The 18,758-nt window shown below is 36.8% G+C and overlaps 1 protein-coding gene across 1 annotated transcript in view; it reads left to right on the top strand.

The window, feature by feature from the left end:
• LOC113180658 (uncharacterized) overlaps positions 1-5,317 on the top strand; it is a 225,096-nt gene extending 219,779 nt beyond the window's left edge. The window contains exon 3 of the mRNA XM_026385780.2: positions 5,279-5,317. The gene's annotated coding sequence lies outside the window, so the exon portion shown is untranslated. The remainder of the gene's footprint in view (positions 1-5,278) is intronic.
• Positions 5,318-18,758: the final 13,441 nt, after the last annotated feature.

Here is an 18,758-nt window from a genome sequence, read left to right as displayed (position 1 = left end):
ATCTGCATCTGTGTTTGACAGATAAGGATACCAGGCGAACACAAACATCTGCAGTAATTTGCTTAATATTGCATTGATGACAAGTGATAATGCCAAGCAAGAACTTAGATTTTTCTGCCTCCTAGCTTTAAGAAATTTGCATTATATTAACTTAAGCATGTTTAAATAAAAGAGATCCAGATGTGTCACCTATTTTTTGTTCTCTGCTATGTTGTATTGATGACTGTTGCATCTCATTTCCATTGGTGTTACTTATGCTGAGACTTCATCATAGGTTGTGGATAAAAGACAAAAAAAACATGCATAGGGAACAAAGGAAACAGGAGACCAGGTGGAAGACAAAGCAGAGATTTTTTTTTTTAAGAGCTATACTGCTTAGATTTTGTACCTCCTCAAAAACAGAATAAAGGAACAAAGCATTTAGTTTAAGTCCATCTGCTTCTTTTAAAATTAAAACCCCTTCATTAAAGGGCTCTAAAATAGGGTTTTTAACTTGTGCTTTGTACAGATATTTGGCAGTCAAAAATATATCAATGTATTCCACTTGTGGTAAATCGAGGTTGAACAACTTAATGAATACACCACATGTAGAGGTATACATAATCACACACACCACACCACACACACCCAACCATTAATATCTTCTGTGTGAAAAGCTCATGACTGTAATTGCTGCTGTGATTATATATTGTGTGAACTTGAAGCACGTTATTATATTGGGTGACTAATGGAATTTGGTAACAATGCACAGAAATTTGTATTCTGGAAAGAGTTGGGTTTTAAATTGTATTCTTTCCTGAGTTTGCAGTGGATTTCATGGCTCATCTACCTCACAGTAGGTTTGAGGCTGATGGATTGAAATTTTTCTGCTGAATGGTAAACATCAGAGACCATTCAGTTTTCCCTTAGCTTGCAAGGATCAGTTTTGTCATCATTCATTCAAAATTTAAAAATAACACACAATCCTCAAAAACCTTTGATCACTGTTAATTTACTTTTATCCATTCTTACAAAGGGAGAAAGCACAATAGTCCAGTAAATGCATTAGGGATCCTGGAAGTATGATTTCCAATTTTTGCAGGTGTCATTGTGAGCCTGAAATAAAAGGGTCTCTTACTGCATTTTTCCTTTACTCTCCAAGCAAGTCACATGACTGTGTACTCAGATCCCTTTTTGGCTGTTGGATGGGCTTAGAGGTTAAAGAAAATCAATTTTCCCCTACAACTTTTTAAAGACATTTTTAATGTTATGAATAATAGTACAAACTATAAGTAGTAGTTCCTGCCAACATAAAACAATTTCAATGATTGCTTGAATTTCTTAACACTTAAAGACTTGTAGAGAATAATATTTAATACAAAGAAAAAATTTTAAATAGAAGTTGATGGCATTTTTCTTCAGTTAAATCCAGGCCTAGATTGTTCAAGATCAGGCACACTTTTACATGCAATAGATGTAATATTTTTGACAGTTCCCTGTAGAAAGAAATGACAGTTACAGATTCTTCACATAATGTATAAATACTGTATGGTATTATCAATCACGTTAACCTAAAAGCCTTATAGCAACAGCCTACGGGTGTGTATCTATCAGTACTTCTCAAAGTGTGGTCCTTGGACAAACAGCATCAGCATTACTGGAAGTTTATTAGAGATAGAGATTCTCAAGTCTGCTGCACACTTACTGAACCAAAACTCTGATGAGAAGTATCCAGCTAATCTATGTTGTAGCAACCCTTCCAGAAGACTACATTTTAAGAGCCACTGCTTTGGAAGGTGTTATCATCCACATTTAGTTGACGATACAATTGATGCTTAGTGTGGGAAAATGATTGGCTGAAGACATGACAATTAATTTCAGGGCCCTTACTTATGCTTATGTTTCCTGTTTGTGTATCAGGTGATCCCTGCTCTTAAGAAAGGAGCAAAATTGGGTTGGGAGGGGAAGGGAGGGGGCAGGGGGTTAACAAGGATGGTGGAATGTGATGGACATCATTATCCAAAGTACATGTATGAAGACACGGATTGGTGTGAACATACTTTATATACAATCCGAGATATGAAAAATTGTGCTCTATTTGTGTAACTAGAATTATAATGCATTCTGCTGTCATTTATTTTTAAAAAATCAATTAAAATAAAGAAATGAGCAAAGTAGTAGTGAATTTTGCAAAGCTGGAAAGCAGTAACTCTTAAATGAACTGAGAAAGGGACCATTTCACCATTTTATAATAATGAGAGTGGGTAGTGGAAACTATTCAGGAAAGAAAATTAACCTAGATAAAGTTTCAGTGACACAAATAACATTGTTGTGGTCCTGTGCATTGAGTTCTTCATTTTCCTCTTAGGGGAGGAGAGAAAAAGATGTAGTTAAGCCTCAGAGGGGTGGCTGTTGCATGTTAATAGAAGGAAGAGATACTATTTTAATGATCACTTTCTCACCGAATGAGTCCATGAAGAGCTTTTCTACCTGGGTCTTTTCCATGCCACATTACCCACATCGATGATGCCCTGCAGTGGTTTTCCTGTACATGCAATTTTACACACGGGTGAGAGAAATTTCTTAGTCCTCTGGTGTCAGAATGAATCCCTAGGGTAGATGGCATTAACTACCCTTGGTGGCTTGGGAATGGAATGCTTCCTTGGAGCTGAAAGTAGAAAACAGTGTTCATTATCAGTAATATAAAAGTCTATCTAATGATGCTTGCTGCGATGTAGGTTCTTTGTGAACTCAATTTGGGCTTTGTGTATATTATCAAACAAGTAACACTTCAGTCTATAGTTTGTTCAGCTGGGAGGAACTTCCTTGAATAGAACCAAACACAAATACCATTGCTTTATGATAAATGGGACAGTCACATGAAGTCCTCTAAATCTGAAGGTGATCCCTAGTGTACTTCCCAAGTGGGCCAGGGTTTTCTGTACATAGCTCCTTGCTCTGTGCATTTGCACCTACCTTTTATTCTTTCTGAAAACACCTGTCACCCTCTCCCCCATGCAAATTTATAAGACTGACAAACTCTTGAAGGATCTTATCCTGTGGATTGGCTGAAAGGATGCCATAGCCTTCTATAGCCTATGTTTATGCATTTTCAAAGATTTTATCTTTGCATTTTGTCACTTAATCCTTAGTACTATAGCCTGACACATTGTTGACACCTAATTCATAATGCTTGAGTGACTTAAAGACTGCCATTTCTACTTAGATAAACTTCTTAGACCAGTGTCTCCAAAATGCAAGCCCAGTGAGGAAGATAGAAACCCCATCACTGTTTTTGATTCCTCCCTGTACTTCTGTTCCACTCTACACCATACTGCCTTTCTCATCTCTCTTCTCTTCATCTTGTCTCCTCGATTTCCACTCAGTTCCACCTTTTAGATTAAACTGAATCAGGTCGGTTCCCTTCCTGTTTCCCCTCTTCCAGCATATGGATTGGTTGTTGTTGCTGTGGAGGTGAAGAAACTTGGGCCAGATGCTCAACTTCCTCAAGGCTGGTTTTCCCATCCTGTCTCCATAAAGAGCATTTGCCTAGGGGAAGCATGGAATTCCAGGTTGATACTGCTGTTATCTAACACTGATCAGGTACCTTCAATATAGTGGATGAAATGGCCTTGGAGAAAACAGTAGTTACTTTACATCTATCCTGCAAGGTTCTTACCTGGTTCCCACCTATCATACCACAGGGCTTGGGAAGACTTCCACAGGGCCATACACAGTGTGAATTGGGCTATGGAATCCTCTAAAATGGGGGAAAAGAAACCTTTCAAAATCGGGGTGAGCACCAGTAGAGACCCAATGTTTTACAGCTTCCTGTATTCCTCAGAAGTGTTCTGTTAGACCTATTGTGTGGGTTAGCATTTCAGGGTAGGCACTCTACCTGTGATTTGACCCCTATAGCATTGCAGCCTTAGGAAATTATCAGACCATTTTCACCAGACTTGTTTTGGAATTGGTGGTAGCTTCTTGAAAAAGCTGCCTAGGAACACCAGTGGGCAGGCACTGGGGGATCTTCTTGCAGTCTAGGAGCAGTCAGACATTCCTGTCCTGAGGGCCTGTCAGTTAGCCACTGAAATATGACATAGGTTGGACATCTGGAATCTCTTTGAGACAAGTCTATTCATGGCACCCCAGTCCTGTCTGGCTAGTGGCAGAGTCCATTGTATAACTTTATGACATGTATGTCCCAAACCTCATGGCTCAGTGTCCTTAGCTGAACTTTCAGGGTTTCCAACCCCCTGAAATCATCTGCATGACTTCTCTTCGCATGTTCAACACTCCACCCAAATGGAATACTGAATGTCCCCCATGTGAATCCCCTCTCACACCGTTACTGTGCCTGGGGTGTTGTTCTTCTTTACTCCTGTGTGCCTCTTGATCTTCTTCTCTCTATTCCCTTTCTCTGCAATGTTCTATAAGTGTCTGAAGACCATGAGTATCGCAAGATGCAGCCCAAGCCTCTAGTCCATTCTTGTTTGGGTTATTGTGAGCCCTGCACCTGGGATGAGCTCTGTGCCTCCCTACTTCTCTTCTCCAAGCTTAATGACCCCTCCATGGAGTTTTCTTCCAGCCTCTAGGGGGAAGACTCTTTTTTCTCTGTTGACCTCCCATAGCCTTTAATGGAACTTGACTTTAAATCACTCTCCCTTGTCTTACACCTCTACATTTATTTACCTCTCTACTTGATGGTTATCCAGGGAAGCAATCACATCTTATGTATCTTATGCTGAGAGTAACTTCCATATTGGGAGATGTTTAATAATGGATAATGCACAAAAGAAAAATATAGGGTCATGAGGTTTATGTACAAAATGCTGGGGTTGCAGGAGGCAGATCCATATCTTTACCTTGGCTGGATGAGCTAGTAGTAATACCTGTGAGCTTCCATCCTCCTCCCTAATCCTCCATCCCTGCACATTTCCTTGTGTCTTTACCTGTATTCTGTGACTCCCAGGATTATTTTCAACAGTGGAACAAAAAGGACTGACTCCTCATGATTTAGGAATGCCTTGGAGAATAAATTGGGGACTCAAACCATGCACTTTAGGCTTTCCAGATGTGTTACAATATATGTTAAACTGAACAGTTAGCAGTTAGCCATCTTTTTGTTTCCATCCTATTTTAGCTGAGAAGTGATAAAAGAGGGGAAAATAGCCTAACTGCAGAGAAATGTTCAGGCAGGTCTTAAGACAATATTATTTTTTAAAGGGATGTCAATGACATAAAACAAAGAGAAAATATCTGTGTGGTTGCTTAACAATTTCATATTTTTGCCTTCCAGGAGACGGAGCTGTTAGATCTCAGCCTTGTCAAGGATGCCAGGTGTGGGAAGCATGCCAAAGCTCCCAAGGTAGGAAGTGGAGCATTGTTCATGTACCAGCTGCGGCCTTATTTATCTGTGTCATGATATCAATTAATTTCCCCAATTAAAAGTTTCTCTGTTGTAGATAATACAAGACACAACAGCCAGTGTGCCCTAAACACTTTCACTTTCATTAAAATATGAATGAACATATGGACAATGCAACCTTGGGGCTTGCTTCAAGCCCAGGACTTTATTTTTGTTTGAGGAAAAAATATAACAATGCCAAAGTTGCAGGTTAAGCATTCGTAATCAGAAAATCTGAAATTGGAAATAATAAATCTAAATATGAAAATCTGCAATCTCTGGAGCACCAATGCGGTCCATGCCATAAGTAGAAAATTCCACACCTGACCTCATGTGATAAGGGATCACAGTCAAAATTTGGGTGCACTAAAAATATTGTATAAAACTACTTTCAGGTTGTGTGTAAGCTGTATTTGAAACACAGATGAATTTTGTGTTTAAATTTGGGTCTCATACCCAAGGGTCCTTATTATGTATATGCAAATATTCAAAAATCTGAAAAAAATAATTCTGAAACCCTGTGTTTCCCAATCATTTCAGACAATGGATACTTAACCTGTACTGGTTAATTCTAAGTGGTTAATGTGTGCTTGAAATAATTTTTAAAAATATCATTGAAACTTATAACATTTAGATGTGATGAATGGAAATTCTACATAACTAGAAAATTCTACAATTAAAATAATTCCACCCATGAGACCAAAAAGATGTAAATTCTTAATTCGGAAAATGTTACTGGAGAAGACCAGCATACTTTGGGATCAGTTGTGTGGGATGACATTTGTTTTGGCATGAAAAACTTGCTGAGAAATAATCAAGGAAGTGTTTTCAGTTCATTTATATTTGGAAGATTATTTTAAACTGTTGGATGAAGAAAATATATGTTTTTTTTAAACTTAGATTATTTGGTAAGGAATAGTAGCAGGATGTGTTGACTCACCATCAAAGTCAAAAACTATTCTTTATCATATTTAAAACTTAGTGCTTTTGAATACTTCATTTTTAGCAGAAAGAGTATTAGCAAAAATAGAAGTACAGTTTCCATTTAGGAGCCCAGTGCCTCTCTGTCTATTTGATATAAAGCTAGAGATTTCCATATGGTTGTGGTGGTGCAGACCTTTAATTTCAGCTATTGGAGGATTGCAAGTTCAAGGTCAGTGTGGGCAACTTAAACACTTTCTGAACCTGTCACTAAGTGAAATAAGTAAGACTCAGAAAATCAAGCATCGAATGTTTTCTGTCATATGTGGAAGTTAGAGTAAAATAAGGGGAAAAATGTGGAAAGAATCACATAAAAATATTAGGGAGATCAGTTAAGCCAAGGACAGAGATTGAGAGGGGGGGAAGAATGACCTGAAAAGGGAGGGATTGTGGAATGAAATTGACCAAATTATGTCGCGCATGTGTGTGTATAGATCATAGCAAATTCTTTTTTTATATGTGTGTGTATACATATAAATATATGAATATATATATATATATATATATATATATATATATATACACACATCTGTGTGTGTGTATATACATACAGATAGATATATATATGGAATACCATAAAGTAGATGAAGGAGAACTTGGAGAAGGAAGGAGAGGAAAGAGGAAGGGACTGAAATAGAGCCAATTATATTCCATGCATATATGAATATGTCAAAATGAAACCCACTATTATGTATAAGTATAATGCACTTATAAAAATGTTTTTTTTAAGAACTGGAATGTAACTCTGTGGTAGACTGCTTGCCTAGCCTAGCATGTGCAAGGTCCTGGATTCAATCCCCAGCCCTGAAAAAAAAAATGATGACTTTCTTTTTGAGAATTTTCCTACAACTTTTGTCTTATCTCTTAAAAGTCAAAATTAGTTTCTTTAACATCCAGAATGACTGATTGCTTCAGATTTGCAGGGGGAAATAAAAAATCACTCCTGTGATGTCTCTCTTCAGAGATATAAAAATGCCTTAGAGCAAATGCAGAGATGAAGGTTTGGAGCTGAAAGGGTTAAAGTGGTTCAGTTTAAAATGTGAAAAATGAAAGTTATAGAAAGAAAAATCAAAACTGTTTTCCTTCAGAAGGCTTCTAAAAGTATTTAGTGTGAAACTAGCTCATTATGTGCATCCATCTCCTAGTAATAGGGAATTTCAATGGCTTTGATCTTTCAATTCTATTGAGCTTATCATAATTAATACTTTGTTGATGATTCAAAATTGTTCACAGTTTTTAGCATAGAAAGAATCTATACTTTTCCTCTTCTCCCAACAACATGCCAGCCAATTTTTATATAAGCCTGTTAGTTCCAACAACTACAGTGTATCAATAACAAAGCTCTGAAGTTGGTCTTCTAACGCAAGCTTATTATCCTAACTTGAGATTTCAATATCAACATTGGCTAAAGACAGTTGTCTGAAGAACATCAGAGCCTTCTTTGTCTCAGGCATCAGGAGTCAAAGTCAATTGTATTGGCACATGGAGAGTTCCAGGCTGGAATCTGTCTCTCTTATTGCAGTTCACAGCTAGCTTATTAGTTAAGTGTTTCATTTATGGATGCAGTTTGATAAATGTCTATTGAATGTTGATAAATGAACAGAAGTAGCACCTGTGCTCTGCTAATCTGATGAACCATTATTAGATCCTAAAATGTTTCTCTCCATGATGGACTTTTAACACCCAGAATACCCTGGCTTTGGTGTTTCAGTTAACACTTTCTTTGAGGGGGGAGGGGGAAGTGCTTCCTCTGTGCATTATACCTGCCTATGGCTTTCTTCCTTACCTCCTCCTTTCTGGTGTTTAAGAGCCTCACTCTAATATTTTCAGAGCCTGGTTCTGTTGAATATTACCCTTGTGGCTTTGCTGAGCATCAGACTTCTTCCTCATAGTTCCAATGATGATGATAATAATAAGTTCTTTATATGATTGCTGTAAGGAACAAATGAAATAATTCATTAACAAATCTCTCGCACAGGAGTTCTCAAATTTAATTGCTCATGGAATCACCTGAGAAACTTTAAAAGCTTCTGTTGCCTGTTTCCCACTTCCAGAGTACCACATTAATCTAACTGATATAGATGGGGCATGGATATCAGGATTTTAGAAAACAAATTTGCAGCAAAATTTGAGCATCCCTACTTAAATTATGGTAGTATTTAATAACCACTCACTAAAAACTCAGTACTAGCAACTATTGTTGATATGATCATTGTCTTATTTGTTTCTTTTGCTGTGTTGGGGATTGGGCGGAGGACCTCATACTTTCTAAGCAAGTGCTCTACCACTGAACTATCCCCTCTGATCCCCACATCATTATTTTGTTATTATCATTAATATTTTCAGGTTTGATTTGCAGTAAGTGGATTTTTGTTTCATTCACCCAAGTTAGAAAAGTTTATGTTATGGGGCTGAAAGGAGCTACGTCCATTAATAGACAAGACAGAGGATTACAATATTAGTTTAAAACTCTTTAACTTGACAGCTACACATAGTGGTGCATAACCTCTGATCCCTCAACCCCTGGAGGCTGAGGTAGGAGGATCACAGATTCAAGATCCACCTGGGCAACTTAGACCCTAAGTCAAATGAAAATATAAGTTAAAAGAGCTGGGGCTATAACTTAGAGGTAGAATGCTCCTCGGTTTGATCCCCAGTACTGCAGAATAAATGAATAGAAATCTTTAAGTTGGCAATTTGAATTCAAACTGGATAAATAACAACATAATTTATTTAAAATGTTTGAAAAGTGTTGCAAATTTCAATGCAAGTGGTGGGTTCCAGGAAAGTCTCATTCAGCTCTTCAATTAATGTCACTAGGGTCTAGGCACCTTTTTTTTTTTTTTCTCAAAAGTCTGGCTTCCAGTGTTCTGGAAGAGGCCCCTTTTTCATTCTCTGGTACCCCTTGGTGATTGCCCCCTGCAAATCACCCTTGGTAGCTCCTGACTTGACAGCAGTTCCATGGAGTATGGGCTGGAAGAGAGACTAGCTGTCCAAGAGCCTTCCAGAATGATTACAGTAGAACACCTTGTCAGAGAAGACATGGTGGAGGAGGACGGTTAAATAAGACACCATTAAGATAGTTGGAACAAAAGCAGCAGAACTTACAGTGAAAAATGAAAAGTGTAAATATATCAATATAGAGTGAGAAAATCTTGGAAACTTAGGACAAACAGGCAGTGTAAGAGGAAGACAGATTGAGTGCAAGACTTTCTTCAGAAGCTTCCAGACCACAAAGGAAGGAAAAACATTTGTGGAGCATGTATCAAAATACCCAGGCACCCTGCAAATATTTATCTATGTATTCATATTATTTTGTTTTTCACAGCATCTCATTACATAAAAATCCAACATCTCTTTGAAAATGAACTGTTTTCTATGCCTGCTGTGATTTGAAATAGCATTTATAGGAAATGGAAACGGCTTCCACACGCTGCCTTGTTAATAAATTTAAATGTTGACTCTCGATACAATGCATAGCATTCCAAATCTGCTTTTCTATATGTAGCCTTCGTTCAAGTTGCTAGCTTTTAAATTTCTCACGGGAGAGACATTGGGAGATTAAAAAAAAATTCAAATGTAAAAACCAGAGGAAAACAAATTTGAATCCTTTGAAATCTAAAATGTATTTATATTTTCATTCTTGGTGTCTTCTTCCAACCCTCCAAGGTTTATGTAGTACATGTAAGGACAAGGTGCTGGGGTAGATACATCTTGTCTGTGCTATACACTTGTGCTCCCTAGATTGTCATTTCAAAGGGATCTTCCTTTTTTAAAAGAGTGTTTATCACTGTGCCTTCTCATCTATTAGTAGTTCTTGACCCAACAATTTAGTAGCACATGTGTAGCATTAATAAAATGAAGCAGACCTGACTAGAATTAAAAAAAAAAAAAAAACAAACAGAATCTTGTGCAGAGTAACTGGGTTTCTGGAACTTTGCTCATGATCATGAGTCCATATTCTGGATTACAATACAAAGCATATATATTTGTTTTACTGTGTGCCAAATGAGAAAGACTTCAAAGATGCAAATGAATAGAGATGATTTCTTCATCTTCTGCATTCTTAGGATGTACTTTTCTGTAGGTGTACTGAAAAGTGGATGAACTAGGAAAATGGAGATGTAGGTGCAGATACCACCTCTGCCATTAATGAGCTCAACGAAGTTGTATTTTCTGCATGGTCCTTTATTTCGTCCTCTGTGAAATGAGAATACAGGCTGCATGCCTGGTTTTCGGTGTATAATTCCTGTTAGCCTTTTGATTCCAAATTTTAAATCAGAAAGTGAATCAAGCCAAAACTCTTCCTCCTCTAAAAGGGATGTGGAACAAGTTGAAATGACCTAAAACTTCTTATCTTGGTCATGGCAAACCAGATGAACTAAAAAACAAAAACAAAGCAAATAAAATCAGGTCACAATCGAACCAAAGTAAGATGCTATGCACACAAAAAGGAAGAAAAACATGTCATACTTTGCACATAGCGTCTTGAATGCAATTCTAAGTGCTTTCAGACTCCATAGGGAACAAGCTCACTGTTATGGATGATCCCCCAACTTTAGTGCATGAAAATCGCATGTAGCTGACATGTGCATACAGTAATAACCTTGAGAAATATTTCTAACATTTTACTTTACTTTCAAACTGTTTTTTTTTTGTTTGTTTGTTTGTTTTGTATTCTGAGGACACAGATTCGCATACTTCTTTGATGACCTTTTCATTCTATGGGTGAAGGGCAGTTTATTTCAGATATGTAATATTCATTTCATTATGACTCCTTGTAAGTATCTAGGTAGCAATTAAATTCTAGATGGTATATAGTATCATCAGAATCCCCAAAGGCAGATTAGAGTAAATTAAATTTTAAAAATTGATTCAGCTTTGCTTTCCTAATCCCTATATAAAAAGAGATTACTTCATTTTTTTTTTTTTTTTTTACTGGTTTGACCAAATTGTCATTGAGAGACAATTTGTGACAGGCACTGTTCTAGGCACAGGGAAAGCAGCAGTAAATAAATGAACAAATGACTCTGCTCTTTGTGTAACATTCCATTTAGGAATGATGGTACTGGTCTATTGGTCCTTAAAAAAAAAGAAAAGAAAGAAAGAAAAGAAGACCCTCATTTGTTTGCCAATTTTCCTAGGTAACTGTTTTTCACCTTGGTAGATTTCAAGTCACCAACCTGACATCACTGAATGGAGAGGTGAAAAGCAGTGTACACCACAGCGTAAAGCCCTATATGAATAGGTCCAAGGGTGGGGAAAACAGGTAACAGATGAGACCTACTGAGAAAAGTAGGGCAGGATAGGAGACCATAGACCCGAAATAATGGTGAAGCTAGTTTTCTTCTTCTTCTTCTTCTTCTTCTTCTTCTTCTTCTTCTTCTTCTTCTTCTTCTTCTTCTTCTTCTTCTTTTCTCTCTCTCTCTCTCTCTCTCTCTCTCTCTCTCTCTCTCTCTCTCTCTCTTTTTAAATGAGTCCCACAGAAATAAGTTATCTTGATACAATGCAGTCATGTGAGTAGGGACATGAATTTAGCAAGGGAGAGAACTAGGTTAATGACCACAGGAGGAACACTCCAGGCAGGGAGCACAGCTAGAGCAGAGGCCCTGAGGTGGGAGCATGCAGAACTTGTTTGAGGAATAAATAGCAAGGAGGTCAGTGCCATCAAGGGCGTCAGGGCTCACGCACTGTGCCAATGACTCGGGGTTTTCCTCTGATAGAAGTGAGGGGCGTCTGGAAGCTCTGAGGAGGGGGGATAACAAGGTCTGAGCTTCTGAAAAGCATTGCTGGTGGCTGTGTTCAATGCATACTATAGAAGACACAGGAAGAAGCAAGGGAAACCAACTAGCTGGCTATTGCAAACATCCCAGGTAGTGGGGATGGTGACTTGTAACCAACATGGTAGCTACAGAGCTGGTGAAAAAAAAAAAAAAAAAAAGACCGATTCTGAATGTGTGTTGAAGATGGAGACGCAGGGTCAGTGTGTTGGATGGGAAGTAAAAGAAAAAGAAAGGATTGAAGAATAACTATTTGTGTTTTGACTTGGGAAATTAGGAGAATTGCGTTGCCGTGTCCTAACACAGAAGAAGAACTGAACACACTTGAATTGAAAAAAAAAAAAACGTAGGTTTTGGATAGGTAAGGTTTGAGATGCATATCATACTTCTAATTGATAATGTCAGTAAGAAATCAGATCTGAAATTCAGGGTAGTTGTTGACCCTGTTGGTATAACTTTGAGTATTTTAAATTTGATATTTGGGTGAAATCTCCTAAGGAATGTGGGTATAGAGGAAGGCAGTCTGAAGTCTGAGCCCTGAAACATTCAAGAAATTTAGGCAGAACTAACAAAAGAGATTGAGAATAGTACATACCCTAAAGAATTGAAAGTATAAACTCGGTTACTTTTATACTGATGTCAATCGATGAATGAATGGATATGCAATAGGTAGTATATGCTTCAAATGGAATATTATTCAGCCTTAAAAAGGAATAAGATGTTAACACATGTTGCAACATGAATAAACCTTGACAATATTACTCTAAGTGAAATAATCCAGACCCAGAAATTTATTCGCATGAGGTATCTAGAGTAGTCAAATGCACAGAGAAAGTAAAATTATAGTTGTCAGGCCCATGGGAGGGGAGGATGGGGGATTATGGTTTAATGGGTACAGAGTTTCTGTTTGAGAAGATGAAAAAATTCTAGATGTGGATGGTGACAGTGGTCATACTGCAGTGTTTATTTACTTAATGCTACTGACCTTTACACTTCAAATTATAAATCTTCTGCTGTGTATACTTTACCACCGTAAAAAAAAGGAACAGCCAGCGAGGAGGGAAAAGATAGAACAGATCATATCCTTCATATCTAGAAATGTGTTTTGAGAAAAAGGGAGTCCTGGGATGAATTTGGGTCAAATGATGAATTTCCTTCTAGCCTTTTTCTTTTTTTAACTTAACACTTTTGCACACTTTTATTTTATTGAACACACCCTATATGTTCATATATTTACAGATATGAATATACACTATATATAAATATACTTACTTTAATTTTTTTTCCTATATCAGGAGCATTCCTTGCTAATATTCAGAGTAGGCCATTTATTTAAGGGTTGTTGAAACTCAAACAGCTCATCATGGAATCTGGATGCCAACATATAAATCTCATAATGAGCTGTTATTTGGATGTTATACAACAGCGGTTTCAATGAATCATCTATGAGGGCTGGAGTTGAAATGAGTGCTTTATTTATTGTCCCCTTTTGTTGATTATAATCTATTTCCTTCACTTTGAACCATTTACCATTGTATGAAACCGCAAACATAAAATTTGAGTTAGCTATTTTGAGGATTAGAAAAGAAAAAGAAAACTCTTTATACAACAGAATAAAACTTTCTTCCTTTTTCACTTAATCGCTGATGAGATCAACCTTTGGTCCTTATTCTTGACTCCAAATATTTCTTAATTTGCCTAACATGTTGCAATAGGTTTTTTTTTCCCACCACCTTTGGTTGGTTGTTTTTTTTTGTCATTGTGTTTATTTATGTCTTTACCAAATGGAGAAAAAAATTGGTCAAAAAATTTACAGAACTCTGTGCCCCTGTGTGTGTTGGTGATTTTGATAGCTATTCAAATTTATCTTCAGATGTAAATTATATGGCATAGTTCCTTTTTTTATGTTCATTAAATTCCATAGATGTCAGTGGTTTCCTTGGAAACTAAAACCTTTATATAACTAGTCAGAGATTTGGTAGCAGAAATATCGGGATGCTGGGGGGGTGGTGGTTAGGGAATGGTTCCCTTGGTTAGATATTTGCATTTAAAACTCTTCTGGATATTTTCCTTGCCCCTTACTCTCATGCCCGTTCAATAGTGAACAGGAAAAGAATTGCAAAGCTACTGTTAAGGTATAGAATATCATCTGTAATAACTAAAAGCTTTTTACTTTTACAAAACAACCTCAGGTAGGCATAGTTTTTTCTGGGATGTTGGTGTTATTTTTTATGTTTGAGAAGTGATTGGTATGTCTTTTATCAGCAGTTAAATGAAAGCATTTGGTCAATGCTTACATCACTCAGTATAACAACCCATATCCACCAGTTAAATACAATGAGCTGAAAATGTGTGTGGTTGAGTCAGGATTTTGTGTTTTTTATAATTGCAAGTAGCATTCTTGGTACCCTGCCCCTAAGAGGTCAAAAAGTTCTTGATGGTGGTAGAGAGATAAAGGAAGACCTCAGTTCTACTAAGATGTGATGGTGAATAAAAGACATGGCACCCAAGAACATTTTCATTGTGGCCAAACTGGGCCCCTTGTTCAAAACGAGATTAGTAACATTAGTTCACTAAACCCCACATCTTTTCAGAATGCTGTAATTCATTTTATGATTGCATGTACCTCATGTAATTTTCATCTAAATCTGATTGGTTTTACAAGCAATGGTGCAGAGTTAACATTTTGGAAACATCTCTCAATTTCAATTTTTTTCAAGTGCAGAAATACGCCATCTTGTGGATATATCTGTTAGCAATTTTTAAATTCTATATAGTGACCCTCTCTCTAAGCCCCAGCTTTCAATCTTAGGTTCTAATATAGAGATAAGCAAAACATTGGGGGAGCTGTTTAAATCATGATATTCAGTCCACACCCAGATCAATTAAATTAAAATGTGTGGTGTGGGGCTGAGGCACCATGTTTTCTTTGTTAGCTCCTTTGAGTTTCTGGTGTTCAGCCACATTTGAGAACAATGACTCTAAGTAAAAAGAATATCAGCTGAAATAAAGGTTGCTCTTTTTTAAAATAGGAATTTTTTCTTTTTCAGAATGACAGAATTTTTCTACAACATAGGCTTCTCAAAAGGACTACTAATCAGTCTAGTCTTTTTAAAACCTGGCCACTATGCTTAATACAAAAAAGTGTGCATAATACTTACCTTAGTCCCTTCTGACTGACATAAAAACAAGTGCCACACACTGGGTGGTGTAAATAAGGCAGTTATTTTGTCACTATTTTGAAAGCAAGAAGAGCAAGGTGTCACCAGGATTGTTTTCATTGGAGACCATTCTTTCCCTGTATCTTCACATGGTCTTTCCTCTGTATCTAACTATGTCCTAATTTCCTATGCTGATAAAGAACAAATCATTTGGTATTAGGACCCACTCTAATTACCTCCCTTTACCTTAATTACCTCATGAAAGCCCTCAACACCATTACATTTTAAGTTTCTATAGTTACAACTTCAACCTATGAATTTTGAGGGGATTATAATTCAGTCCACAAAATTATTTCCTCATGATATTACAAAACCAAGTTTATGATTTACTTTTTTCTAAGGAGTATACTATAAGATTACTTCACTCTTGATCTAATAAAGATAAGTGGATTTTTTTCTTGATAATCAATGATTGTCAAAATGAATAGAGTTTTGTAGTCAGAATAATTTCAGAAGTAGACATGATTGCTTTTGTGAATTGGTTTTATTGCAGAATATGTTGTTTTTGTATCTTTAGCTCTCATATTTGTATATGCTGGAGTGACCAGTGTGTGTCTTTGTACATTGTAAGTGCCTAATGGAGAATAGTCATTACAGATGCAAACTCTTGGGTCAGACAACCAAGCCTCAAGGCCAGTCATAAGCTGTATAACTCAGTGATTTATTCCATATCTCTGAGACTTAGTTTCCATATCTGAAATATAGGAATAATCTCCATGTCTATCTCATGTTGTTGCTGTAATGACCCAATGATAAAGCGCATGAAAAGGACTAAACACAACTTTCTCTACATTTTATGTGCTAAATATATTTTAGTTGTCATTATTAATAGATTTTACTAAACAGATAAAATGGGTAATTGATACTTATTGGATATTTCATAGTAGGCAAAAAGAAATTAAAGTTGCATAATTCACCTGTTTAATAGAATTTTTGTTCTGCTATAGGTTGATTCACAGTGTTAAATATATATTTTTGTAGCTTTAGTGTTTAAGCCTACCTATGAGAATATGTTTTTTATATTAACGATAGAGAAATGAACTTGGAGCATATTTATCTTTGCAGCTGAACACCTACCTCCAGAGAACCATTATAGCAATCCTATTTTATTAAGACTTACAGTTCTTATTTAGAAAACTGCCTAGATTTGCCAACACTTAAGTGGATTTTCCCAACAATCAAAATAATTTTAGAGCAATTCACTTTCAGTTAAGAACAGGTTGGTATCTTTTTCTGCACTATGAAGCCATTGATACAAAATCCAAAACACTGTTTTGAAATAGAATAACAAGGCTTGAGGTCAGAGAGACACAGATTCAAACCCAAGTGCACATATGACCTGAGAGATCCCAGAAAGGCTTTTTTAGTTCCTCTGTGGATGCTAATACCTGTCTGGATAGCATGGTCTGACAAGTTGTATTTTGGCTGGTAACAAGACACAGATTTTTTTTTTTTTAACCATAGGATTTCACAGTTTGCTACTTCTCTTTCAACCTGTTTTAAGCTTATCTTTTGGTTTACCTAGCACCTTGTGATACTGATACATAATTATGCATATGCATTATTTGAACTGCCTCCATTATGAAGATCAGGTTCTAAAGCATTTTGGTAAGTAATTTGGCACATGATCTAACAGAGGAAAATACAGGGATGCAATCTGACACGTAATTTAACAGAGGAATGGGAGTAGGCCTTAAAAATGCGAGACATATTACATTTCCTTTTCAGCATCAGGACTTAGAGTAGAATGAATGTCATGTTAGTTTCCATGGGCTGTGAGTGCTATGGTTTGAATATCTGTGCTTCCTCCAAGATTCATGTGCAAACTTATCCTTGAATGTAATAATATTAAGAGGTGGGTTCTTCAGCTGGTGATTATATCACAAGTGTTCCTCAGGTATGGGATTAAGGCCCTCATAAAAGAAGTTTCACAAAGGGACCTCCTTCTCCACTGCCTCTTGCTCATCCACCTTCCACTATGGGACATGGCACTCAAGGCACTTTAAGAGACACTGAAACCCTGGTGACTTGTTCTTGAATGTCCTGTCCTCTAAAACTGCGAGAAATGAAATTGTAATGGCTTGCGAATTCCTCAGGTATTTTGTTACAGTGGCACAAATGGACAAAGACACTGGGTTTTAGCTTGAGATCTTCCGTTGGTGGAATGATCTTGGAGGAATCTTCTCATCCCTTTTCTGATAATAATGAACAAGATGATCTCTAGACACTGAAGATGATATTTACAGACACATTGATTTATTATGAGGCTTAAATGATATATATGCCTCAAATAGCTTTGCCAGGAGTATTATGTGGTGGAGTACTATTCGCTAGGCAACTTGGTAGCTTGGAAGAAACTTAAGGGTATGTACTAGTTTATTCTGAAAATTCTAAACTTTCTTACATTTACCATAAAAATATGAAATCCTACATCATAGACTTTGCATGTGATAACTGGCACATAATAGGTATTTTCATGGATGAAAGAATTCTTTCTACATAGTTTTTCTTTCCTGAATGTGAACACAGTTAACAATCTTAGGTATCTAAACTGAAATTTCAAGTATTGAAAAAAAATAGCATTGATATTACCTAAAATGTATCAATTAAGAGTCAAAAGAAAGTAGTGTGATAATTGCTCTTTGAAAAATATCTGGGGCTGGGAGTATAGCTCAGTTAGTAGAATGCTTGCCTTGCATGCATGAAGCCCTGGGTTCAATCCCCAGCACAAAAAAATAAAAAATAAAAAACCACTCCTGAAAGATATCTGTAAATGGCAGAAATATACTTATCCAAGACTGGTGAAACTACTGTCCACAGAGATTTTGGCAAGACAGTATAGACTAACTAGTTAAGCAAATTGTTCAACAGTGTTTAAACCATGACATGAACTCATTAGGACAAATAGGTCAGAAAATTCTATTCCCCATACACCTACCCATTTTCTTGGTGTATTTTAATATTTCCACACCCATATGCTGCTTTATATGTAAATTTGTGCCTGAGCATTACCTATTTTAGATATGCCCCTGGGGAGTTGGAAGAAGAATTTACTTGTCACCATCACCAGGAATGAGCCTGACTCTATGAACAGTCACTCCATTTTTCTCAGGGTCAGAGAATACTTTTTAAAGACCATAACTCAGAAGTTCTCCAGGCAAACTCCTTGGAATACTAATAGGTTTTACAAAAGTGTTTGGGGCTGGAACTTTAAGTTAGTGGTAGAGCATGTGCTTAGCATTTCAGAGACACTGAGTTCAAGCCTCCAGCACCCAAAATAAACAAATAAATAAAAAGTGTTTTCTGGTTGATAAGTGTGGGAAGTGTTGGGTTTCTCTATTACAGGATTTCTCACTGCCTTTGATTCGTTAGACATGGATTTTATGGCCT

Source organism: Urocitellus parryii, chromosome 6, assembly GCF_045843805.1.
Source record: "Urocitellus parryii isolate mUroPar1 chromosome 6, mUroPar1.hap1, whole genome shotgun sequence".
In the NCBI taxonomy this organism is placed as follows: Eukaryota; Metazoa; Chordata; class Mammalia; order Rodentia; family Sciuridae; genus Urocitellus; species Urocitellus parryii.
Note: the sequence above shows the minus strand (reverse complement) of the source record. Positions and strands in the feature narration are given on the sequence as shown.